This window comes from Passer domesticus, chromosome 10, assembly GCF_036417665.1.
Source record: "Passer domesticus isolate bPasDom1 chromosome 10, bPasDom1.hap1, whole genome shotgun sequence".
NCBI lineage: Eukaryota > Metazoa > Chordata > Aves > Passeriformes > Passeridae > Passer > Passer domesticus.
The window spans coordinates 26,127,685-26,154,816 of record NC_087483.1 but is presented as its reverse complement, the minus strand read 5'-3'; the positions used below and the strand labels follow the sequence as shown (position 1 = coordinate 26,154,816).

At 37.8% G+C, this 27,132-nt stretch overlaps 2 long non-coding RNA genes across 2 annotated transcripts in view; both read right to left on the bottom strand.

Annotated features, from left to right (window-relative positions):
- LOC135308966 (uncharacterized) overlaps positions 1-26,666 on the bottom strand; it is a 46,700-nt gene extending 20,034 nt beyond the window's left edge. The window contains exons 1-4 of the long non-coding RNA XR_010369327.1: positions 26,631-26,666; positions 26,200-26,255; positions 25,920-26,110; positions 22,788-22,895 (exon numbers count right to left, since the gene is read on the bottom strand). This is a non-coding gene — a long non-coding RNA (uncharacterized LOC135308966). The remainder of the gene's footprint in view (positions 1-22,787; positions 22,896-25,919; positions 26,111-26,199; positions 26,256-26,630) is intronic.
- On the bottom strand, positions 5,523-7,408 carry LOC135309314 (uncharacterized). Its single transcript, XR_010369636.1, has 2 exons — positions 7,361-7,408; positions 5,523-5,701 (listed from the first exon to the last, which is right to left on the bottom strand). It is a non-coding gene; the product is annotated as an uncharacterized LOC135309314 (long non-coding RNA).
- Positions 26,667-27,132: the final 466 nt, after the last annotated feature.

The window sequence follows — 27,132 nt, the reverse complement described above, 5'->3', positions numbered from 1 at the left end:
TGGTCCTCCAGTCAAACACAATCACAACTGGCTAATTAAGAAACCACCCTTTGGTAAACAAATCTCTATAACACATTCCACATGTTCAAAATAACAGGTGCAGCAAGTGAAGATAAGAATTTTTTCTCATTCTTTTCTCTGATCTTCTCAGAGCCTTTCCCATGATGATGCCTGGGAAAGTTATGTGCTGCTCTCTGTAGCCAGAGAGCTTCTGCCACACCTAACCCTAACCCAAAAGGGCCTAACCCTTACCCTAACCCTAAACCCTAACCCTAACCCTTCTTACAGTTTGGTAGAGAATAATAAAAATTATATGAATAGCGTAACTCTCATTGGGATCTCTAATTAGGGTCATATAAATAAAAATAAGAAAAATAATTGACTCTTGGGTGGTGTTAGGATTATGTATGTGCCAGAGTTGCTCCTATACAAGATATTTGGTACCAGGGCATGGGTAGAAGCACCCTGAAATGCAGATTTAAACCCTTAAAATGCTGGAAAAGGGAGAGCTTACTTCAAGTGAACCCCTTAAAATGATGGAATGGGGAAGTTACCTCCACTTAAACTGATACCATTGCAAATAAATGGCTTCTGCCCTTTAATTTAGTGCCCCAAAATATTGGAAAAAGAGGGGCCAAAGAAGGTCTTTCATTAGTTCTTTGCTCTTCAGGTAAACATTGAGACTTCTCTGGGTTTTTAGTTTCTTTCTCCAGGTGGTTAAGGAGACCTAGTCAATATATTCTTCAAATATTATGTTAAATGAGCTAATCTGAAAAAAAATCTATTTTTCTATCTATCTATCTATCTATCTATCTATCTATCTATCTATCTATCTATCTGTCTGTCTCTCCTGACTTTTCCTGTTCTCCTTTTATTTTTGTCACTTCTCAGTAAAACTGAAGACAGGTGGGAAATGTAGTTTCTTGCAAAGTCATTGCAGGTTAGAATGTCACTGAACTTGAAAAGACTTTATTGCAGTCCTCCTAGAAATTGTCTCTCTTCATTGTTTTCCTACCCACCACCTTTTTGTGATGACTGAATTTAGGAGGAAATTCTCATTTTAAGCAGTCTATTTTTACAGTAACTTATCAAACAGTGGCCTTTAGCTGTTGTTCTGTGACAGCCACTCTATTAAAATCCTGATGTAAACAAGTGGAGAAGGTGAACTAGAAGTGCAGGTATTTGCACAGCATTACTGTCAGGTAAAATTTTAAAGATAGGTTTTATGAACCCATTATTTGCAGTCAAGGCTTTTGACTACAGCTTCTGAAATCATTTAAGTAGACAAAGTGTTTTGTCAAAACATACTGCTGGGAGTCAGTATGTAGCTTCTTTTTATGTAATTCAATTTGGTTCTGTTGTTTGCAGGAAAGTGGGATATCTAGCTGGGCAGCAATAGTGGTGCTGTGTGTGATCACAATATGGTGACTTTCTAGAGTAATTAACGTTAAATGCCTTTTGTTTTCATTTAGGGCTTAATGTATGCATGCATAATTGCAGTGTACATACAGACCTATCAAGGAAGATGCTTGAGGGCTTTTAAACACAAATAACAATATCCAAAGATTTTCCAGAGTGGGATATGCATAAGAATGTGTGCCCGTTTTAAAATCACAGACTGCTGTGTCCTGTAAGGCTGTGCTTGACATGGCTCTGAAAGAGATGGGCACTTTGAAGAGGCAAACTTGTTTCTGGCCTTTCAGCTCTGAGCCTCATGCCCGAGGTGATGCTGGATCAGACTGCCCTGAGACAAGCTGGCTTCCTCTGCTCCTCCAAGGAGATGTGGAAGGGCAGCATTGTTAGAGCATGGTGTGTGTTAGACAGGCTTCCTAAACCCCAGAACATGCTGTGTGTGCTCAGATTGGCACCTTTTGAAGAACACAGTATAAATGTCCCACTCACTTAAGAAACTTTCTGGACTGTACATTTCTAGCTCCCCAACTTCACCTGGAGGAACAAAACACAGAGAATGTGACCCAATCCTGCTGGCTTGGTACCCCAGAGGTACCAAGCAGTACCATTGGGGTTGGTGTGCCTGCCATAATTTTGTGCAAGAATTTCAATATCAGCATTTTGGCCAAGCCATACCTTACAGCATTTTGAATTGAACCAGCAATTCCCAAACATATTTTGAGAAAGCTGGGAAAAGTTGGAACTGTAACAGTTCCAAATTTAATTTCCAAATATATTTAAATTAGCTGCTACTGTCAATAGAAATGGTGATGACAGGAGGAGAAGACATCTCCTCACACAGTTTTAACATATCACTTTGATGTATCTTTTGTACAAATTTATGTATATTATATTTTGGGAAGGTCTAGCCAAATAAAACACATAGTGAACAGAGAGCTGTAATAGAAAAGTTGCAGGACATGGGGACCAGATCTTCTGCATTAGCATATTGTCCAAAAATAAATAGATAGATGGAGAAATATGGAGAGATACAAGAAAAAGATAACATTTTTCAGGCAGTAGCAATTATGAGCATAAAGAGAGTAGTAAAAAAGTTGTCAGATGAAAAAAACAATCACTTGGTGCAGTAAGATTATGTCTTTAAGTAGGTACATTCCATACAGCTGTTCCTTTCATAACTCAGCTTTGATCTGCTATACATCAAAATCAGATCAATTGTGAAAAATACTCAGGCATCCTTTGCCCAGACATAATCCTACATCTCTGGACATAATCCAGATCATTAAATTAGTTATTACATAGAATAGGGATTGAGAAAGCTAGCAAACAAAATAAAGGCACAATCACTAGTGTAGATTACTATGAGCTTGCCTACACAGCTATGTAATATTACAGCAGCTACACCAGTTAAGAAAGTGATTAGAAGAGTCTTCTACTGTGTATACCATTTATTTGAATAATGAGTAACTCTAACCTTGGAGTGGCATGTCCCTGCAAAACTGATACATTTATAACAATATCCCAGACTAATATTGCAACAGGACTCCAAAAACCCCTTCTATGCAGCACTTGAGCCACACAGATGTAATTTTTATGTATTAAGAGTTCCACATGTACTCCAGTATTGCCTTCTTTTCAAAATTATTCCAGGTTGCAGCATTTAATCTGCACCATTTTGTAAGCCAATTACTTGGAGCAGCGTGACCGCTGGTACCACACCAGCCTCAGGTCCTGTTCTGCCACAGCTGCAAAAGGGGCACAGAAATGGCACAAAACCAGCTCTGTTTGGCCCTGATCCAGCAAAGCACTTAAACACCTGTTCAACTCAAGGTATATGAGTAATCCCATAGAAGACAGGATGATAAATTCTCTGAGCTAGTACCTGCTTAGATTCATAGACTGTGAAAACAGAAGGGAACATCTAAACATCTTGTCTGACCTCCTGTATACCACAGGAGTTCTTCAAATACAGTTTTGCTCAGTCTTTCCTTTCTCTCAGAGGAAAACAGCCAGCTCTAATGTCTAAATTTTCAGTGATGGAAAAATTATATTTTGCATAAATTGTTCCAATGATTAAAGATCCTCAACAGGACAATATATATACATTTTTTCAATCATGAGTTTATGAGGTCCTTTGGATTCACTAAATATTGTTGGTTTTAATTAACTGGAATGAAGAGGCACATATTATCACATCTCTCTTTTTGTGTAAGTGCTTATAGACTGCAAATAAATCAGCGCTTAAATTTTAGGTTGACAAATTGACAGGCAGTTCTTTCCAGATTTCTAGACAGATTGTTTGGCCTTTAAGGAGATTCCTGTCTCTTCTTAGACTCCTGTGTTATTATTCTACATCTCTGCAAGCATGGTTTCTGGAATAACACACAGAATTTCAGGAGACATCACTACTGACCGTAGAAGCAAAGGAGTTTCCTACTTATAGTCCTTTCTTTTCCTCGCCAGGTTAAGGCCTTCATGGTCACACTGAAATTTTACACAAAACATTCTTCGCTGCCAGTCCTTTCAGTGTAATTATTTTCTATGATAAATTCAATCACCTTTAAGTGCCCCCCACTTCCTTTTGTCTCAGTATATGGTCTTACATTCATTGAAATGCATGGTTTCATTGTGCCCAACTTAATTGCGACCAAAGTAGCCCATAACAGTTTTCATTATTCCTTCATCTCTTATTTATATGCTCTATTCACAGCCCCAGTGTTTTCTGCAACTTATAGTGATTCTTTTCTCCTACGTCATGAATTAAGAGATCAAATACAGTAACATAACACACTAGAAATGTTCATATTCAGTGGATGATCCAGCATTTCCAACTACATTTTGAAACCAGCATCAGGTTTAACCAACTTAATAAGTACTATACATTGATTTTGTAATATTCACATTTTGTAATAAACTGCTGGGTGAAATCAAATCAGAACACTGCACATAAAAAATATAATTTCTCCCTATATATGTGTAACATCCTAAGGTTGTCATCAAAAGATATCAAGTTATTCTGATGAGATCTAGCTTTCATTAACCCTTATTGATTGGCTTGAATTATGCATATATATATTGCATAATGTTGCAATCTCAATATCACTATAATTTGCCTGTAATTTCTGCATGAAATCATCCACATGGAGTTCCAAATACAACCAAATATTTTAAAAAATATATTGAAACAGTTTTTGGTAGAAATTTAAGAGCAAAGAAGAGGATCCAATGTGGTGAAGAGAAAGCCCATAACCTAAAGATCTATTAGCTTACCCAGAGATAAGCAAAAGTTTAAAAGGGAAAAGTCCAGAAGGGAAAACTACAAAACAAAAAAGCCACTGTTTGTAAGGCAGAAAATAAAGAATTAAAAAGACTGTTTTAATAAAGAATTAAAAAGTGAGAAAAGAGGAAAAATGTCAATTATCAGAGACACTTGAAAAGAAAGGCAATAGTGCAAAGCAGAGAGGAATTGCTAGGGATGACAGAGTTATATTCCAGATGCTCCTAAGTGAAGTAAAAGATTCCACATTGAGGCATGACTGACAGAAAGCAGCATGCCAGAGCAGAGCACTGGCCTTGGGTAAGCACTGTTTCTGTGTAACTGTATTGCCATGATAGCTAATCATGGGTTTACACAGGAAGAGAAGAAGCCTTAGCACATACAGAGTCTGATCTCACAAAATCTGTCCATGTACATAGGTCATTTCAGCTGGCATTTCAGCAGCCTTTCATGCACCCTACCAGAGACAAACAGGAGGCAATGCCACGACTGACTGGTGCCACTGCCCAACACAGAAAAATACTGGAAGCTGGCATGGTGAGGACATATTCAGCTAAACTTAATTTCACTTTCCCCACAGAAGAGTACTTAAAAAGAAGTAAAAAAAAAAAAAAAGCAAAAAAGGTAGTCTTTGGAGAAGGACAGTTTTAACAAGATCTTTTCTGTTTGCTCCATCCCCCTGTGAGGGTTCAGAGCACTGGAATTTCTGCAGGCCTCTGTTTGAAAATAAGGGGCTAATGAAAAGGTACATGCATGGCTTGCTAGCCTAAACTAGTCCTCCTAGAATATCCTGGGATTTGCCAAAGCACTAAATGACGTTGACATAGAACACTTTAAGGGAAAAGTCACCTTTTATTCTTTGCTTTTCAGTATTTAGAAATGTAGCTTCAGTTTCCTTTGTGGTTTTTGTATAAAGGAAATTCATTTTGAATAGAGATGGGTCCATTTCTTTAGGTTTGATCTCAATGGATACTGAAGCTGGACCGCTGCGCCTTCCAATTCTTGCAATTTCTGGGGAAAGAGAGGGCAGACAGGTTTAGATGAAGAGGACAGAGGAATAGTAAAAAAGAAATATTTTACATGGAGAAGAATCTCAATCACTGAGAGGAACAGATTTAATGTAAGGCCTAACTACTTCTCTGGGAACTATGTACAATTAGAACTTTTCCTAACATGCCACACTGACTAATTTATTTTCAAGTCCCCCAGATTCCATGGTGCAGTGAAGTTTCCTCACGGCCATTTTAATCCATCAATCTATTGTGTGCTCCATGAAGGTCAGCCTGTTTAGATGCCCTGATGTAGACAGGACTTTGCAGACATAGGGTTCAAGGGAATGATGCTGCTTAGCAGAGAGCTGGGTCCTCGGAGGTCACAGGTAAGACTCATTTTGCTTATATCAGCTCTGCCTTTAGATGATTTTTTTAGTCATAATAGTTTTTCTAATACATGGTAGAAGCACAAAAAACCACTGCTGTTCAGGGAAGTTCTGCATGTGCTCAGACAGCTTTTCTTTCTCTGCTTTGGATCTCTTCCTTCCCCAGTGGTAAAGCATAGTGGGAAGTCCTATGATGATAGAAGCAGTCGATACCTTTGTAAGAACAGAGAGCTGTCTTTACACATGTATGCCTTAAGTTCAATAAACAACCTAGGTTTGCACCTAATTTTCCACTGAATGATCTAATACCAGCAGAGAACATTTGCAGTATGGGACAATGCTAGTCTTTTTAGCTAGACTGTTCCTTGACTACAGTGAGGTTTTTTCTTCCTTCTAGTGTGGAAGGCAGGGGGATTCTATCATCTGTGATTTAAATTAAGTGATGGCTCTTTTAATGTAAATAATTTTCTACCAGGCTCAATTATTTGATATCTAAATAAAGAAAATAATTTACCCCCCCATTAAAGAGGAAAGGAAAGGAAAGGAAAGGAAGCAGAAAGGAAAGGAAAGGAAAGGAAAGAAAGGAAAGGAAGGAAAGGAAAGGAAAGGAAAGGAAGGAAAGGAAAGGAAAGAGAAAGGAAAGAAAGGAAAGGAAGGAAAGGAAAGGAAAGGAAAGGAAAGGAAAGGAAAGGAAAGAAAGGAAAGGAAAGGAAAAGGAAAGGAAAGGAAAGGAAAGGAAAGAAAGGAAAGGAAAAGGAAAGGAAAGGAAAGGAAAGGAAAGGAAACTGGGGATCAGATTTCTGGCATTACATCAGTATAACCATTTTGGGCACCACAGTTAGCAGGAATATGTTGATTATTTTTTTTTCTGGATACCCTCAGTCTAGTAGATACCTTGCTGAGAAATTGCAACTCAAATTCTGATTTTGTCAGAATGTTCTGAAGTTATGCCCAGAATTCTTTAAATTGAGAGTTTATTTCTGGCTTGGTTTATGCAGTTGTACAAGTTTAGGAGAGAGCTGTTCTTTTGTACTTAATGCTGAAATTTATTCTAAATAATTTGTATCATTATTACTTATTGACTGTGGTAAAGGAGAAAACATTTTAAGAAAACATGTTTCAATGACAGAAGCAAAATAAAACACTGGTACATATAACTGGTAACTCATTAAAAAAGAAGTCCATGCTTTTATCTGGCTCTTCAAACACATTTTAGGCACTTCAACAAGATTAGAAAAAACACTTTTATGCCAAAAAACCCTCCTTTAATCACTTCTCTTCTAAGCAGATACCTTCATGAAAAGATGAGAATTAACCTCTTTGCTGCCACTACTCCTTTTTACTGCAAAAAAAAAAAAAAAGGAGCATTTGTAACATTTCTAATCCATTTGGTTCTGTCAAAAGGAAACAGCTATTTTTCAGAAGTATTAATCATATGGGAAGATATTTTCAAGCACGTATCTTGCTGGGAAATTATTAGTATACACTAGACCGTCATTAGTCTACTCTAATGGAACAGCAAGAGCCCCACATTTCCCAAGTGCCAGAGACAAGACTAGTCCATCATGTTCTTTACAGTCCAAGATGACTTTTTTTTTTGTAGTTTTATTTGCCATAATGCATTTAAGAGATGGAAAAAAAAAACCTACTCAAAAACTTCTAGTTGTAACAATTTAGAAGGTAAATGAAAACCAACAAGGAGAGAAGGGGTGAATAAAAGAGTCACCAACCAATGCATGAATCTCACTGAACTGGGTACAATATAGCTGCTGAAGTGTAAAATGACAAAATAATGAAATCATGTGGTCAAAAAAAGAGAAGAAAAACATATATATATATATATACACACACACACACACAAACATATAGTGTGACTGAATATAAATCTTAAAATAAAACTTACTCCTGCAAACAAATCCTATAATATAGAAAAGTAAAGAGATTGTACAGCTTTTGGGTAGTTTTGGTGGGACTCTTCAGGACCAGTGCAAAGTCTGAAAGTCAAACAGAGGGAAAACCTTTTCACAGTCTGGATCCCACTGCCTCATTCTCCAGCCTTAAGCCTGGCCAATGCCAACCTCCTGCAGATGGAAAATTCAGCTGTTGTTGGAAAATTCAGCCTCTTCACATTCCTCAGTGGAAAAAGGGGTGGTAGTGAGGGGAAAGATGACTTCCTACTTCAGCATAGGGAATCTTGCTGAATACAAACTCTACTGCTTCCACCAGGCAGTCTTAATCTGTTTTTAGAAGATAAAGTACTTGTGTCTCTTATATCTTATTTTTTGACGTCTTGTTTGTGGAAACTGGTATAAGTAAAATAAATAGTGACCTCAGGACTATATCACATCTTTTTTAAAAGGCAAAAGCTATTGCTATTTCAATTTTTCTCATCTTTTCCAAACTACTCTTGCTTTTCTTGCTCCCAAAATGCAGTGAAGTGAAACTCTGTTTTAGTCTATTCAGCCCTATCAGCACTGTCTTCACATCCCAGCAGGTATCCTGCTCATTTTTTGGGTTTCTCCAGACAGTAGGTAAACTTCTGGATACCTGTCTGACTTAACAAAGGTGTTCTTTTGATGTTTGCCTTTAGGAACCTTAAACTTTGGGTCCTTCTATTATTTTGTCCAAGTCAAGGCATTGCTGTCAAGGGAGATGTTATTGTGGAAATGACAGAATATGTTCAAGGGCAGTGAATAATATTCCCTTTCAATAAAAGCACACATTATGTCCAAGAACAGTCAAAAGGGTTAAAATACAATCTTTCCAGATAAGTTTCTAGCCATATGAGGCTCAAAAAGTCAAAAGATTTGAAAGCTATTAGTACTTCTGTAGATCATCCTCTTCCAGACACTCTTTTTTCTCTCTCTTTTTTTTTTCTCCTTTAACTGACAGGTTGCAGTTAAAAATTAAAGTAAAAAGAGACCCTCACTTTCCTACATACTTTTAATGGAACTCAAGCCAAAATAAGTCAGACTAAATTATGGGAGTAAATGACCTCCTGGGAAGTATAATACCAAATTCTGAAGAACTGTAAAGAGTTTCCTTTGATCTTTTTAGCTTCGCAGCCTGAAATTCAAAATCTGTATTTAATTTTAGATTGCATATGCCAGCTTTTAAGTTTCCTCTCTAACATGATATATCATTTTAAATGATAGGACACCTTTAACTTGTATTTCTTGAAAATGCTGACTATCCTTTCTTTATTCTTTTACACTATAAAAACAGATATAAATATTACTAATTGCAAAAATAATTTGAGGTTGGGTGCTATAATGGAGAAACCATTGACCTTCACTTAAGAGACTGTGCCTTCAAGCTCAACCTGAATTTCTAAGTGAAATGACTTTGATCTGAGACACAAGTAACTTCAGTTCAATGCCCTACAGGATATAGATCTAGAAAAAAGGACAAGCTGAGCACTTAACTATATATTCATGTTACAATTTAGGAGCTAGACAAAGGATGCACAGTTTCAAATGTGGTAGAATAGGCCTATTTATTTCTATAGTCAGACAGTCACATTGCAAGAAGTATTCTTAAACCAGAAATCTCAGAAGGCACAACAAGCTGTATTAGCTCTTGGCTGGAGAATTTTCTGACCTCTGCACTTGAGCACAGACTTTAGATATAGGCAGCTGGAATAATCTCCCTCTTGAGTCCAGAAGAGAGCCACAAAAGTCTTTATGCCTTATGCATTATGAAAGAAGCCACCTTTTTGAGGAAAAGTAAGTTGTATCAGGTTGGCTGGAAACAACATGAAAGAACAGCTGCTAACCATTGGACTTACACGGGCCAAGCTCTAGGAACGTGCTTACACACAGTGCTTTGTTATGTGTCTGTCTCATGATCAGCCAAACAAAGATATAAATGCAGTCCAGAATTTTGAAATATAATAGCATTCTGAATTGAATCCTGGGGGAATAATTTGTAATGCATAATTTATCTGCTGAATTTAGTTTCTCCTACTAACAAAATATCCATAAACTAGTCATGGTTGCCTTACATGTTATTTTTAAGCGAAGCGACTGATAAAAGTTCTCTCTTAATATTTGGAGCTATTTGAGCTATATGAAGATAATTCTGACTGGATAATTTAAGTGGTTTTATTTCACTATCCTGATTAGGAAAATCAACCACTCAACCAAGACTCCTGTGCCCCAAAGCATTTCCTATATGGAAATACCTGGCACGAGTAAACAAACACAACTACAAGCTCTGCATTTTTCTGCTGTTTTGAAAGGGTGGTGTCTTTCTGACTGTGTGAAAGAAATGGTCTTGAAGCAAGAGGCTGAACTTTCTGGGGTCAATCACTGCAGAATTTAATCCAACCCTTGCTTCTTATCACAGCCCACCCTAGAGAGCAGTTACTGTTACCTTCCTTCTTCCTAGTGAATTGCTGACAAATCACCTGGCTGGTCTATGGAAAATAGAAGAGATCAAATATATACAAAATAATTTTGAAATTGTATAACCTCAGAGAAAAATAGAAATGGCAACATTGGAACAGAACAATGGACTTAGTCAATGTAAAATTGGGTTGTGCATAAGCCCTTTCGCTCACTGACAAGGTAAAACAGATTGACATGCTTTGAGGCTGTAGTTGCTGATAAGAAATGTCATTTGTAAGCCTTTTACTCCCAGCCAAAGTGAAGCAATTAAAATATTTAGAAGTAGCCTTCTTCTCCCCTTCCAACATGAGGCTCATCTGGGCTTTCTTAGCAGTAATCCTACCTGCCACATTTCTGGAGAGACAGACAGACCAGAACCAGCACAATCGTGGAAAACCTCAAGTTGGAGGAGTACAGCTAATAGGTGTGGTATCCTCTGTGCTATTGCTGGCTGCCCAACAGGTTCAGAAAGGAGTATTGTTGCTTTTGGTTTACCTGTTTTCATAGATTTGGTAGTGGTTTTGTTCATTTCCGCTTCCTACAACACCTTATTTTTCTCAGAGTTATAACAGTAGAAAAAAAGTTTATGGAAGGATTAAGTTAGGAATACATCTGAAAACAATATTTCCAATTCAAAACTAACTATTCTCAAAAGGCCAGGCTTGTCTAATGTCAATAATCACTTGAATCCTTCTAGACTATCAAAAAAGTTTAAACTTTCTCAATGTTTGTGGTATTCAGGTCTCAGTTTTACCTTATCTTGCCTCTGAAATGAATACCAAAATGTGTAATTTAAGATTCCTTATTTCTGCTGTTGCAATATTAGTCATCATTTACATAAAACTTAATATTTACTCCAGCAGAAGCCAATTTATGATTGTTAATATTCTATCCATGACTATAGATGTTCTTCCTAAAAAGCAAGAAAACTGTCTGATTTTTACAGGGGAAATTCAAAAAAGGAGCCCCAGAACCAAGGCTGTTGAAGTGGCTGGTTAATTAGTAAAGTTGCACATTTTTGTCTATTAATCCTGTATATGAAATTTTCACCCCCCATGCAAAACAGGGTGCAAATTAATTTTAATTGCAAAAGCACATCTGTCCAACATTCCTGCACATAACCATTTGCATGAGCTTGAAGGGTCATTTTTATGACCAAGTGAGCTGGAGATCGGAAAAGATTCCCAATGAAAACATTGGAAATCATTTATAACTCCAGAAACCAAAGCATTCCAGAACATGCAGCAGCTCTTAAATGAAAGTAGAGGAGATGATACATAGAGAAAATCACCTTTACATTGTCTGAACAAGCCTGTGGCTGAAAGAAAGGTAAAGAGATATTACATATATAAAAACATGTATATAAATATTAGCAAATCAACAGATTTGACAGTGTCACATATCACTTCCCTACTATACATACAATTGTCATATACCTGGTACTCAGGTGGGGCCTTTTCTCCCAGAGCCATCAAGCTCCAAAACTGACAGAGAGATCATGATTTTTCATAATTTGTATCTACATTCCTAAATAAATAGCCATTGTGTTTTTAACAACAAGAGGAAAACAAGAGCAATAATGTCCTGTCCTGCAGGTGAATGAATGTGTTATCAAAAATATTTGCTTCATTATTTTTACACAGAGCTACCACAATCTTGGGATCTTAGTGGCAACAAAGGACCACTATTTAACCACTATTCTCACTCTCAACTATTTCTTCTACATTCCTCCAGCATTTTAAATTAAAGATTAGTAAATTCTTTCACCAAGAAGCATGTAGAATTTTACAGTTACATAAGCTGATGCAGTGTCAGTCCATGACATTTTCAATATTCTATTTGTTTCTGACCTTGTTCTTGGCTACATGTATGTAAATGAGGAGAAAGTTTTCAAGTTGTCTAGATTCTCCTCAGAGTGTGACTGCATGTGTTTGTACACACACTGGAATGATGGGGCTCCTGCCTTGGTTGTGAGAACTTTTAGGTGCTGAGGCAACACAAATACTAGAAAAAATCAGACTTGGTTTATGTCCTTGTATATGTGAGTGTCTAATTAGTATTCAAGAGGCATTACTCACAGCTGGATGCAGGAATATATATTGTATGCCAAATTTGTGATTCATACTGACTAATACAATATAAGTGATCAAGTCATTTATTTATTTGCATGTAATTTAAAAGAAAGAATCGTGATCATACTTCTTCAAGATTACATCAGACCAGTGTCCCAGAAAAAACTCAAACAGGAGTTTGTTGAAATGAATTGAAAGATAGGATTTGATAGGTTGGAGGGCCATTCTCTCCTTGTGCAGTGAATGTATCTCCCATTACCACTAAATGGTGTTATATGTGCATATTCAGGGAAGAATATCAGTGATTAATAAAGACCCATGTTTTCCAGCATGCTGAAGTCATAAGTTAGGAAGACCAGTGAGATCTGCCTAGTTTAGCTCAACTGTACCTTAAATGAATATATGTTTTGTAGCAGATCTTTAAACAAACCAAATGGATTTGGTGATCATGTCAAAGCTAGTCTGATGTTAACTTTTGACACACAGGAAGGAGGCTAAGTATGCTCAAGAGTGAGAAAGGGTATTTATTTCAATGCTGGCAAATAGTGGTGGTTGGTCTGTCTGCAGCTCCAAATTAGGCCATTTTAGCACTCAAAAGCACTGTGGATTTTTCCCCTCTGCTGGTTAATGATCTTAACTAGTGATTTGTTCCTAAGAAAAGAAGGAAAAGGATGTGTCTTAGGCTCATAGTAGCTTCAATTAGTTGTTAGCAAAAGATTTTATCCTGGTAGCAAAACCAGGAAAAAAATCTTTTAAATTAATTTGAAGATGCCTACATTTAGAGAATGGCATTGCTTTAACAGGGCTATGCAAATGAGTCCAATTTAGCATCTTGTATTCAGCTGGAAACCATTGCTAAATGATCGGGATAGCCAGTCACAGATATTAAAATGAATTATATCTAATCTGAATTTTAGTCACGCTACATTAACTAATAGAAAGTTATTAACATTTCAAGAGAAAAAAAGCTTTTGCCTGCAAAATTAACAGTGGCTGAGATGTGACCTGTGAGCCATGCAGCCTGATCACTGTAATGACAGTGTAATGGCATATTTACATTAAAATCTCTGCAGCTAATATGTGATTCAGAATTGGACGTTAAGTCGAGGATTATTTAGTCTGGCCTGTTGGCCTTTCTCTAAGTAGTTTTTTTTTACTTCAATACAAATCTGAAACTTTTCATTTCATGACTATTTATGTGACTAGTTTCTATGGCTATGTCTCTCCATCTTTACATCAGCTGCTTCGTGTGGCCAGCTTACTCTTTCATTTTTCCCTTCCTTTTTCCAATATATTTATTGTTTGCTGTGGGCATGTACAACTTCAAGAAACCCACATTAGTTGCAAGCTAGTCAGGAAAAGAGAAATGTTTTTCTACTTCATTTTTACTGCTAATTTGCTTCAAAAGGCAGAATGTTTTCATGTTTTAATTCCTATACTTTTTAAATATACAGCACCCTGGAAAAAAATGGATAATTCAAACCCCTCTTTATCTGGATAGAAGAAAATGTGTAATTATAAAGCTATTCTTATCCTTAGCAGGCATTGACAACCTGCTGCAATTTTTCCTGCTACCAGTTAATTTCTACCAAAGCAAAGGCTTGAAATTTATGTGGCAATATCTATATAATTTGTGAAATTTGTGGAACACTTCCATATATGAAATTGTTTGGTTCATTATTTAAAAGACACAGCAACATTTTAAAAATTGAGAAAATTCAATGAAATTAAGAAGCTGAGTGGATAAAAATATCACTTTCATTTTATAATTACTGTATTATTCATAGAAGTCCAGTTTAAAAATGGGCTTGAGTGGGCTTGTTTTGGTTAGCTGTATAAAAACAGGACATTTTCAAAAAGGCTCAGATTCCAGACAGACCTTCAATGCTGAGAAAAAAACCTGGATACAATTTATTAATGCACTTCCTTTTTGTAAGTTCAACATTTGATTTAGTTTTTGCATTAAATATGTGTTTCTTTGCCATTTTCTATGAATCTATATACAGATATTAATTTACTGTGGAAGATACTTTCTTGATGTAAGGAAATTTTAAATAAAATGTTAAAGCTAAAAGCAGAGAATAATGACTGAAATCATATACCCTATATATTCCAGACCCATATAAGTATTTACATACAACAACAGGCCAGTGTAGAAGTGCACAAATTTTATCCAAAGTAAGGAAAAGAGTTTTCCCATAATTAGGTCTTCAACACAACTGGTTGTGTTGCACAAATTTTGCACTTGGTGTTCTTTAAAAGAACAAGCAGAGGCTCATGTGACAGCTTTTTTACTGGTTTGTTTTCTCTTTACAAAAGGTGTGTGTTATGCTTCCTCTTCAATCTAGACATATGTCAGCCATATAACAATAATGATATAAATACCATCTCACCTCCATTCCCCAATTAGAAAAAGAGAATTAATATAGAGACTTCAACCTTTACAAGGACATTAATATGCAGACAGAACTCACTAAACTTGCACAAACCTGTGCAAGATTTGTGATAAACACAGATGCTTAGTTTTCTCCAAATGTACAGCTTCATCATATTTCTGAAATTTTTACTATGGTGTATTCATACAATAAATGCTGATTGAAGAAAAAACTAGAAATTTGATGTAACACTGCAGTAATCTTAACTTCATATTTCTGAATCATCTCCTAATATCTGAGTTTTCTGTTTAGAATGCACAGATAATACTGAGCTCAGAGCCAAGACTCCCTCCTTTGTGGTGCCAAGTGCACCACAAGTGCTGTGTTCCCCACAGCTGGGAGATTCTGATGGCAGTGGACCAAAGCTGTTTCCTTGACATTATGGGGCAGCCACTGAGACCCTTCAAAGGCATCTGTAATTTTCCTCTTCTCATATTTTGGATGTAGCAAAGTACATGAGAAAGCTGTACCTATCTACAAAAGATTCTTCCCCCTTTTATAAGCAGATCCCAATGCTAAAAATTAGACAAGCCCTCTAAAAATGACACTAGGGAATTAAACTTTGCTGCAGGATTCAGTTGTCCCTTTTGCCCAAAACTCAGCATGAAAGCCACCAGCCCCATGCCCCTCTACCCACTAGGAACCTGAAATTCTCTCTTACTATTTCATTTGGCTTTAAAAATTGTATTCTCTAGTCTAGTTTGGGCTCTTCTTCATTTGTAGATTTCCTGTAACAATTGCTGTAATTAATATTACAAATCTGAACATTTGTTGTGCAAGAGCCAAGACTTTTTACACCACCTCTTGTCACATCAGTCATATATAATTAAATGGTAAATAATGTGTCCAGGTGTTTTCCTTATCCTACACAAATCCTACAAATTGGTCTTCTTTTGGTCGCCCTCTAATTTTAGTGCTGGCAGTCAAGGGCTAGGCAGGGATATCATAGATTGCTTGAGACACATAATAGGGAGAATTTTCTCCTAAATCATCTAGCTCAGTAGATGCAAGTATCATAAGCATATAGAAAAATAATTAACAATTTAAACAGTAAAAAATGCCTTATGACCACTGTGGACTAGCCTTATGGAAAAGAGAGGGAAACACTGGTTAAAGAACTTGAAACTAAATGTCAGCAAGCTACCCACTTAACAAATAGCATCCTAATTCCTTCTTTGCTTTCTATGCTGTCACTGTAGCCATATAAGGCACAGCTTCTGCCCCCAAGGTTTTTAATTTCTGTAGAAAACAGGAGAATTCAAGTAAGTAAAGAGAAAGCTGAAAATATTTGGGGGAAAAAGCAGACTCTTATGCACATTCTGCTCATCCCAGAATTATTGCTGGGTTCTCCTCTTTCCTCATCAGATATGGAAGAGTCAGAGAACTTGCAGGCTAAGTAAGGACTGTCATCTTTTGTTCCTGGGCCTCAGTGAGGAAACATCCATTAAAGCCAAGAGCTCGACCCCATAGAGGCAGAGGAGGTAAGGAAGACAAATGAGCCATAAAGTCATCACTGCCACCTCAGCAGTGAAGGGTCCACAGAAACTGCCCAAGCCTTCAGGAGCCATGTCCAACAAGACGAAGGCTTAAAAGGTAAAATCTCAACAGACAGGTTAAAATGTATACCAGAAGATGGAAAAGACAGGAAAAACAAAGTAAAAATTTATTTGACACTTTATTAAAGTGTCCTGCTATGTTTCTGAGGAGGAAAGCCTTATGCTGAAACCTGAGTATGAGTTCAGAAAAAAACCCAGCCCAAACAATTGCTTATAAAAACAGAGAACTTCCATGGTTATCTCCCTGCAGTACTCACTCTCTAAAATCATTACATCAATGCTCATTACCTCTAAAAACTCTTTTTTCAAGCCAAACTTCTGAGGACAAATTCTCACAACAGTCTCTGATTCAGCATGTGGGTCATGCATCATTTCTCCTCTGCCCATACAAAGCATCTGTAAACCCTAGCTATATCAAGGTCTTGGTTATTCAATAAACACAGACAGTTCTTTTAATTAGTTTTTCCCTGTGAACAGGCACATGGAAGTGACCAAAATTCACTTAGGACATGCTGTGTGCTTGAATGTTAAAATCAGCATGATTTCTGCTACTGGTAAATAACACAGAGATTCCAGTGGTCTGTTGGCATAATCATCATACACCTGGCTCAAAATACCTGTGACTTAGAAGCACAAAATAAAAATTAGATTAGAATTCCTCCCTTAATTCTGGAATAAATTCTGGAAGTACTACATAGTACAATTTAGATAGGGACTTGCAAATTGTATTGATCAACTATGTATCTCATACAACACTTATTTCTTCTAGTATTAAATTTAGGCCATTCCTAGTGTTACTGGACAGACAATGTCAGCAAATACAAACTTTTGAGCTTAAAGTTTCTTTTAAAATACAGTTTGACTTCGACCTTTACAAGGACACTTTATGTAAAACTAACTCGCTTACAAACATTTCAGTTCTAAAATGTTAATGCACTACAAGGTTAACTGCTCCTATTAATCCATTAAATAAGAACTGTATGCCCTTTCTTATATTAACCATTATTTACTTATTTCATTCTTATGTCCAAAGTCCAAAAGCTCTTATCTTTGTTACAAAAACTAACAAAGAGTTACCTAGATCTTACAAAACTTCAACTGCTTTCTATTTGTATGCCTTCATTTATACTAAAAGTCTGGGCATAAAAAAACCCAATGTGGCAAGCAGGGTGGTCAGCAATTTTTTGAGATCACTAGCTGGAGCAGTACAAGTCAAAGAAGCGAACATATCTCTTTTTTTTAGGTAAAAAAAATATTTCTTTTTTTCCCTTGCCTGTGATTTGAGAAGAAGAGAGGAGATTTTTATGTGCATATGTAGCAATGGCAAGCAGCTGTAAAAACCTCCCACCCTAAAGATTGATGAATATGTTTCATTAACACCAGCACATCTGAAAGACATTTGACACTTTGGAAAACCAACTATGGTTCTTTAAAATGCCCCAGATGAAATACCTCATAATATGATTATTAATGGCCATCCTAGGAGCCTCTGGTGCCTTCTCTATTTAAAAAGTTATAAAACCTTAACTTCTGATTATACTTGACCCCAGTCTAAATGTTTATTTTGCTAAGAAATCTGGAACTATACTTGCATGAGGAGTTGTGAGATCTGCACCAGCAAGATTTAAAAAGCCTTTCTGAAATCCACCATTTCTGTTCTTTTTTCTATTTATGACATTAATGACCACCACATCCTTTGCATATCAAACAACAGAAAACCACAAAGCAAATACTTTGTGGCCATCCCATGCCATATTCATTGAATGGCTGTTAAGAATGAACACATCTATGAGGTTCAAAATCTGGTTTTGAGTGTAGAGTGAAGAAATCCAGAATCTGAACCAAGTGGGGATCTGTTTTCTACATTTTCTGAGTGCTTCTAAATCTAAGGCAGCCCTGGATGGAGGCAATGCACCCAGTGCTTGCAGAGGAAGAGTCCTGCTACATGTGCCAGTGGTCTGGGTGGAGAGCCCTACAGGATGCCTGTCTCACACCCCTGGAGAAAAGACTGGCCTCCAGTGATACACGTGGTAGCAACTGAGGACAGCCAGGCAGACTCAGGTAAGCTCAAAGGCTTTTGTCCATTCAGAATGAAATGTACATTGTACTTGACAATAAACCTGCCATTTGAAACCTCGGGGGCTTCAATCTTATAAATAATAGAGTTCAGAGAAGAAGGGTTTGCAAGTCTGCATTGTGCTGCCCAGAATTCAGATTTATGTAATGCACTCATAGGGACCTGGTGCTGAAATGCATGCAAGTGTTGGGGCATTTGAGATTCAAAGCCAATATTGCCCAAAAATATGCAATGCAACACTAATATTTCTCTCTGTTATGCTGTTTTCCCCAGCTCCTGTGAGAGCATCCATCACTCAATGGCAGGTCAGAGCTATCCAGTCCACTGCATGCACTAGTACGGCTTTTGTTTTCTGTTGAAGATGCTGTTAACTAGCATGATGTCCACACCAGAGGAAACTATGTAAAATGAGCCAAAGAAGGTGCACATTACTAAGCACACTGAAACAGTTTTCATTCATTAGAGCTGATAGCAATTTCTTCTTTGTATATACCAGCCTACACATCTTGAGAAAATTAGAAAAGTAGGGTTACTAACTCTCCTGTATTGAACAAGCATTTGAAAAGATTGGTTTATAAAATATATAGAAAGAGCTATGGCTTAGAAATGTAATAACAAAGGGTATGAAACTTCTATTATTCTTCTTTGATCATCAAGAGAAAAGTTGCAGCAGTTCTACTGCAAAATGAATTAGTCCCTCAAATGCTTTCAGGCATCAAAATAATTCCTACTGTTTTAGGATGTGAAAAATTGTTTTGAAAAATTCAGCAGTATAAAAAAAGAATCTGTTAAGCACATTAAAGGCTGTCTGTTCCTGCAAGTGCATTCAGAAATAGGGAGCATTTCTTTAGCTCCCTATTGCACTTTAAAAATGCAGAATACTGAAATGGCAAGCATGAAACTAACTGTCAGGCCATGCAGTTTCAATGTGGAGAGGTTATCACATGCAGCTTTGCTGCCTTATTCATTGCTTGCAGCTCTTCCAATCAGATAACCTTAACAAACATGGTGCTATCAATTGCCAGATGTGGTACATGCTATGCAGCATCTAGTTTTTGACAGACTAAAATGGAACAGACAATTCTTCTCTTTATGTAATCAACCATCAGTCACACTATGAGATTCACAAGGAGTATCTGGAAGTGCTGTCAAGTGCCAATTAGTGATGTTGCTAACCCAAAAGGTAAAGAAGATTGTAGAAGAAGCAGCCCAGTATAATTCTCCACTCCAGTGTCCTTAAAGTGGGCTATCATTTATGAATGTACTCCTACAGATGAAAGAGAAATGGGAGGTCAGTGGTTCCTGTCTTCAACAATCTTCTGCAATCTTGTCATAATGAATTGTAAATAGTATCACTATCAACCTCCTCTTCCTGCGCTGGAAACCAGCGCAAAAGGCTCCGCAGAGCAAGCACTGATAATGCTGCTCCTCAGGACAAAGCTGAAGGCTGCCCTCTGTCCTCTGCCTGTCATGCTGTGTGTGGGTCTGCATGGCTGGGGCTCACCCTTTCTGCCTTGCCACATCCCCCCGCTCTCCCATGGTTTTGGGGTATGTTCACACCACGGATATGCAGGGCTGAAATCCTGAGCTGTTTATCATTATCATATCTGAAGATTGATGAACAATCAATGGAAACGTCTTCCTCCCTCTCAGAGCAATTCTCAGCACAATCTGGCAAAATATCATTATCACCTAATATGGTTTTATCATGAGGTGTTCCTGCTTTCAGAACAGCAAATGATTTTTACAAGGTCAGAAGCAGAATATCAGGCCTGGGTGTTGGCCATCTTGAAGTGCATAATGAAGACATGTTCTTCAAAAGGCAGCATTACTCTGGTGCACAGAGAACACCTGACAAGCTTGGATTTGAAGTGACCAGCCTATGTGCATCCTTTCCTTTTAAGGGTTACAGTATCCAGTAGTCAATGTAGATACAATGCATTATTAATTAGCATATACAAATCCTATTTATATTAAAAAAGCTTGCTTAGTGAAGGAGACATAATTCCTGTTATTACCATTCCAAATAGCAAAAACCAAATATTTTCTACAGAGTAATAAGAACACAAGATGAGAGCAGCAAGCTTGGAATATATTTGTACTCTACACACTTTTTTTTTAATGTGGGACCACTATTTTTCATGGTAAATTATATATGCTAACAGAATTTTTCTGAGTGTACCTATGTTCCTGAATGACAATTTTCTGAAAGGGCAGTGCTGAAGAGACTTATCATATTGATGTATAATATTTAGACTACACAGCTATTATATATGCGATAGGCTTGAGACTTCTTAAAATATACCTGCATGGAAGGGGTGCCAAATTGCTTCAGAGCTGCCTGGGAAAGCATAAGTCGGTGCAGAAAACTCTACACCCCGAATCCCTGAAACAGTTTGTATCAAACCAGCAACATATATGTGGAGTCATGCTGCAGAGTTCAGTGAACCTGGGGCATCTCTCTACTACCACTGGTGCAAATACCACTGAAAACAGATGTTGTATAAACATAAAAAAAAGTTGAGCAAACTTTGAGCTTTTTCTTGTATTGGATTCTATTGGAATGCAATGAAAAAGTCTTGGTAATGAGAAAAGACCAGATCAAGCTGGCAAATCATCTCCCCGTGTCATAATTTAGCAAATGAGGAAAACTATTCCCTGGAAGGTGCCAGACAATTAGAGGACAAGTCACAGCAACAAAGGTGTTCCTACCCAGAGTGAACACTTTGTCAAGGAATGGAAACAATTTACAGTGTTTTCAGAACTGTAGTTCAGGTCAGTTCATTTTTATACTCTCCCATATGGTTCTGCTCCTTCTATTTCCAGAGTGAACCCTATTTACCTGGACGGGTACGACAGAAAATATATTGTTTGCAGAGAAAGTGAGAGTCATCAATAAAGAAAACTTCTCAAGATAGGTATATTGAGTATGTGTATTAGCTTGATCTGACAAGGGAAGAAAATGGCAAACAACTTGTTTTCTCCTTGAGAGGCATCTGAGAGCAGAGAAGCGGTCAGGTGCTGTATTGTGCCTTCTGGAGGCTCAGCAATAAAAGTACAGTTTGGGTGGAGAGAGCAAATAAAAGTGGCTTCCAGGCACATTTTTGTCTTTATGAATCTGAGCCTGGCAAAAGACCAGACATCATTTGCACCAGGTTTTAACTTTCCCCGGGCATGTAAAGAGAAAAAATCTGTTCAACCCTTCCATGCCTAACTGCCAGTATGGACCACATCAAGTGGTCATAGCTGTGCTGTCCCCTAACATGAGAGCAGAAAGGACATGTGGGGTTAACAGCAAAATCTCTATGCCACCACTCCTTATGGATCTGGGCTTTCCTCACCACAAATAAGGTGGTGAGCCACCTTTTACAGGGGCTTTCATCCACTGAATTACAGCAAAGCAATGCTTCTCTTGCTCCTGAGCACAGACCTCCAACCCAAAATACTATGGTTCTTACAGACACCCTTGGAAAAATTCTTTCCATAGTAAAGTTTAGGCTTCCTGAACACAATATAATGATTGCTCCAGGTCTACACTAGATTAATACAAAGCATCCAAAATGCTCAGGAAATGGGATGTTTTTTCCCCTAACAAATTGTTCGGTATGTTGTCCATACTGAAGTGACACATTAGGTTGGAGTTTCAAGCTTTTGGAAGGCAGCCATGGAAGACAGAAACCATATGATGCCAGAGCGGATTTATACTTGTTAACTTACATGAGACTGGCACAAGCCTCCAAATATTAGCCTGTGATTTTTGCAAAAAAATAAGAAGCAAGACTTTGGGATGTTAGCAGAGCTTTCATTACTAGCAGCTGCAATGGATTAATCTTAGACAGGGAACTACAGTATTTAGCTAAGGATGGAAAGTAATAATAATTTAGCACCTCTTTCAGAATAGGTGAAGTTAAATGCAAAAGCAGAATGTCTCCTCCATGAAGCAGCACTGAAAAATACTTTTACATTCATGTGACATTGAGAAACAAATGACAAAGAATTTTCCATTAATAATTTAATTTGGGGGCCAAAGGGCCCTCAATAACATCATAAGCATATAACATGGAGACAAGTTTATCCCTGAGATAAGCAATCACTGTAGAGTTTTTTACAGCATGTTTGAATTTGACTCTATGGAATTCAAAATTTAAAAAACACCCCATAAATAACTGATAGGGACAACTGCCAACCTACCTCAAACCATTACGATTTTATGCTGAACAGTAGAAGTGCAGAAAAATGAAGCTGTGGAACTGGAAAGTAGCATACTACCAGGAGGTTCTGAGCATCTCCATCTCCCATCTATGACACAGAAAGATGACACAGAAACAACACAGTCATCATCTGGCAGGATCATTAGAGCATTAAAATTTAGCCCTGGTGTCTAAAACAACACATTCAAAGATGTGATTTCTGAGGAAAATTTAGGCATCCAAGTTGACAATACAGACTCCTGGTACATTCTTACTACTAGAAACAAGGATTTTTATCAGAAAGTATGTGGAGTTGAGGTGATGTACAAATCTTCTAGGGAGTTATGAAGAGAGGCTAATAATCCAAAATAATATTTCCTATAGAACTAACCTGTGCACACCAAGCCTCCACGTAAGTATTAAGATGTAACCCTCATTCACATTCAGCAAAATGCTTTGACTCATAGGAGCTTTGTTCCTTGAGGGCTGGACAACTGGATTACTCTTTATTTTTAAAGATGGATGGTGGTGATGCTGCTGCTCATCTTTTATAGCAGTGGTTAAAGCACTCACCCAGAAACTGGTGAGCTGACTACGGTTCAGTGACCACCTCAGTGTGAGGGGGTTCAAATCTACAGTTCCAGCCTAGGCTCTGACAACCAAGTTAAGCCTCAGTTGTTGGAGATTTGGGGAATGAGGGCAAAGAAGGGAAAAGAGGGGGGCAGTCTGCTTCCTGCTGAAGCTGCATGGCTGTTCAGCAAAGAATGCAAGATTTATTGGGTCAGAAAGAAAGAGAAATGGAAAAAAAAAGAGCTTTACTGTAGACTAAACATGAAGGCTTCCTTTGGGAAGAAAAAAAGTCATCCTCTTCAATGTTTTTAATGTTGTTAATTAATTTAATTTTAAACAAGATTTTACAGTGATGTTTCCAAATTTGTGAGATGGAAACACTTTTATACAATTATAAAATTTAATGAAAATTTCCATTTGCAGTAAACACCTGATGAAAGGCAGTGGTGGGATGCAGAGCCACATGCCACTCTGAGTGTCACACTGCCCAGCACAGTCACCCCAAGAGCTGGCCCATGTGCCTGGGGAGTGAGTATGAGAAATGGGAGGTGGCCTTGGGCTGCAGTCCCCAACAGGCTCTCTGCTCTCTTCCTGCCAGCTGAAGGACACCTGGGATAGAGGAAGCCCCAAAACTGGGGGCATGCAGCTACACCAGTACCAGGTGCTGGTCCTGATTACTGAGATTCATCACTAAAGGGGGTGTGGTACAATAGAAATCCACCATTGGAGCATGGACAAAGGGAATGAAATTGTAGGTGGAGCACTAAAATCAGCAGCTTGCTGCAGGCAGTCTTTGCTGGGAAGAGGAGCTGGGCTCCTTGATGGTTTCCTCACACACTGCTGCCTCCACAAGCTCGACAGCGGACAGCAAGGGGGGAAGAAATGGAAACCAGAATAAATCTGAAACAGACCAATTAAAGGATTGTCTAGTTTCTTAAAGCAGCCTAAAGCCTTGTGAGACTGGTATTTTGTACGCTTTTCAGTGTATTAAAATACTGTTTTGCTTTCCAGATTCATTCACAAGCCAGGTTACAACCATCACTGCCTTCCTAATTTCTCACTATTATTCAGCCAGGCACTTCAGTTAGTCACTATGTGGGACAAAACATTTAGTGATGTCACAGGTTTACTGATTTTCTTTTTAATTCCATCTCTGTTTTATTTAATCCTCAAAAGTTTGGAGATCAGGAGCTATGCAAAGAATTGTCTCTTTGTGAAAAGCTTACTTTGGTTGGCTGTCAGTGAATTTGTAGCCACAGCAAAGGCTCTGATACACCAGGGAGAAAATCATGCTTTTACCTAATCTAACCAAACCAACCTTGGTCAGATTGATTCAGTTTCCAGCCTTGGCTCTGACCTCACCCTTACCCTCAATCCTGCCTCACTTTCACACTGAGTATTTTATACAGCTTCTATTTTCTCCCTGCATTGCTTCTACCAGCCCCCCGCTGCCCCCACCCCCCCCAATTTCTATGTTCTACTCATCAACCATTGCTTTAGAATCTTCAGGCTGGATGGGCAGGCATGCGGTGCTGGCAGGTGGTGTAGCTGTTAGGCAGCCTTGTGTATCACAAGAGATCTAATGCTATCAAATTTCTTTTCCCCCAAAGACCAAAGAGAGCAAGCCTTTGTAAGCATGCAGGAGGGGGATGAAAACACTTTGTCTCCTGAGCAGCCAGCCTTTGTCATTTTACAAATGAAATCACTTTGGAAATTTAGAGAATTAATATCATAATGAAGACGGGAGTACCCATTAGGGTGGTCTAATGTTGCTCTGGAGATATATGATGGATGTCCAGTTGCTGTAAGCCCTTATTTGCAGAGAGTCACCTCTGTAGTTGCCATTATTAGGAAGATGTCTGAAGCAGAGGATCAGACACAACCATTGCAAGATGAGATAGTGTTTGACTGGTTTCCAGGGAACCGAAGGATACAGCCTTAGTTGTACCTGTCACTATGGCTCCCAGCTTTTTTCCCCCTTAATGTCTTTTTTAGCTGTAGGAAGTTTCTCTTTAAAGATTCACTGCTTCTCTAATAGCACGAAAAAGCAGGAATAGGAACATAAAAAAATGTTACCTGGATTGCAAAGAAGATTCCACTTATTGCAAAACAATTGGTATAGTTCATCATCAAAGGACTGCAATATGCTGCACTAGCCAGCTTTTGCAAATAAAGATAACCACGAGATCTAACCTGTAGTGTATTACTTGTAGTAACTGGAAATATTCACCTGCTGTGTCCACTTCTGGAGATACCTAAAGCACTGTCAGAGCAGTGATGCCATGATTGCCATTCCTGGAAATACAGCCTCAAGAAAGTAGTACTTCCTGGAATTATCTTAATGGGCAATTGAATCATCATTTCTAGCACTCCAGCATCTTTCCCAGAAGGACAGTTTTCCACAGGCAATGATTCCAGTTAGAAACAAATGTGAATATCCAAACTTCAATTCTTTTCTCTTTCTGATTGGTTTGCAGAGAACAGAAGCTTTAAGCAGATGTTAAAATTAGGGAGAAAGGCACCCAGGACATGAGGCTGGAAGATGTCCAGTATAGTGATTTACCTGCACTTCATTTTATAGTAGCTCTTCTACCCAGGTCATTTATTTTCTTCCAATTATCTGTGTTCCTTTAATAATTCTCTACTGGTCACTAACATTGCTGCTTTGTTGTGTTATTTCCAGGGAAGCTTAGGTGTTGGTGTAAACTGTCATAGCTGCAATATCTTCCATGAGGATTTACACCAATGAAGTGCCTGTGTTTTAAGAAAATCAGGTTAAATTCAGTAATGACTAGATTTTTTTTCAGCTATAGAAGTATGCAAGGCAGCATGTTGTTACTAACCTTTTCAAATAAATGTGACATGACGAGTCCACACTTTGCTCTATATATAATCAGTACTGATTTTGGGGAATAATCAGTGGTAAATAAATTGAGTGCTGTTGAAATACCCTTTGTGTGTGTTCTCATGAATTACTCATGAAACAGGGGTTACAAATTTCTGCCTCTGATACCCAGTATTGGAGATGTACTGCTTTTTTTTTTTTTTTTTTTTTCTATATATGGAGATAGAAGGTGTGAGGATTTTTTTTTTTTTATCTGTTGTTTTGTTTTGGGATTTAGAGATTTTCTACAAAATTCTAATTGTTTCCCCTAAATCTTCAGTTTAGTGGCCAAATTCACCTTGGTGGGAGCAAATGCAACTCTATTGATAGCACTGGAATTCTCTCTGCATATGTCAGCGATGAATTTGTCCCCATATTTATTGGAAATACCTGAGCTGCTGTGATGTGATGTGGTAAATCATGCTGAGAGCAAATCAAACAGACAGGCTGTGGCTGCATCACTATTTCATACAACTCAGGTCATAATGGACAGGACAATGCTGTAGTGTGAAATTCACTGCTAAGGAAAACACATTCTTTCTAACCTTTTATGAAAATACTCCTCATCCTTTAAAGGACAATTCAGGCAATGTGACCACTGCTGGAACCAGTGCAGGAGCATTTAGAAGGCAAAGAGAAAAACAACATTGCTCAAGAAGAGAGCAAGTTGCATGTAGATATTCCCATGCTTTTGCTATTCCAAAATTCCCATCAACTGTTGCATACAGCTTCCAGAAATAAAGCTATTCAGTTTACTACAGTAAATGAAAGCAATGCAACATGCCAGTCTTCAAGCCCAACAAACTATAAATGTAATATCAGATGGAGAAGAGCTAATGAAAACAATCACATTAAACATAGCTCTTCAGTGCTTGGTGCTCAATAAGTGAGC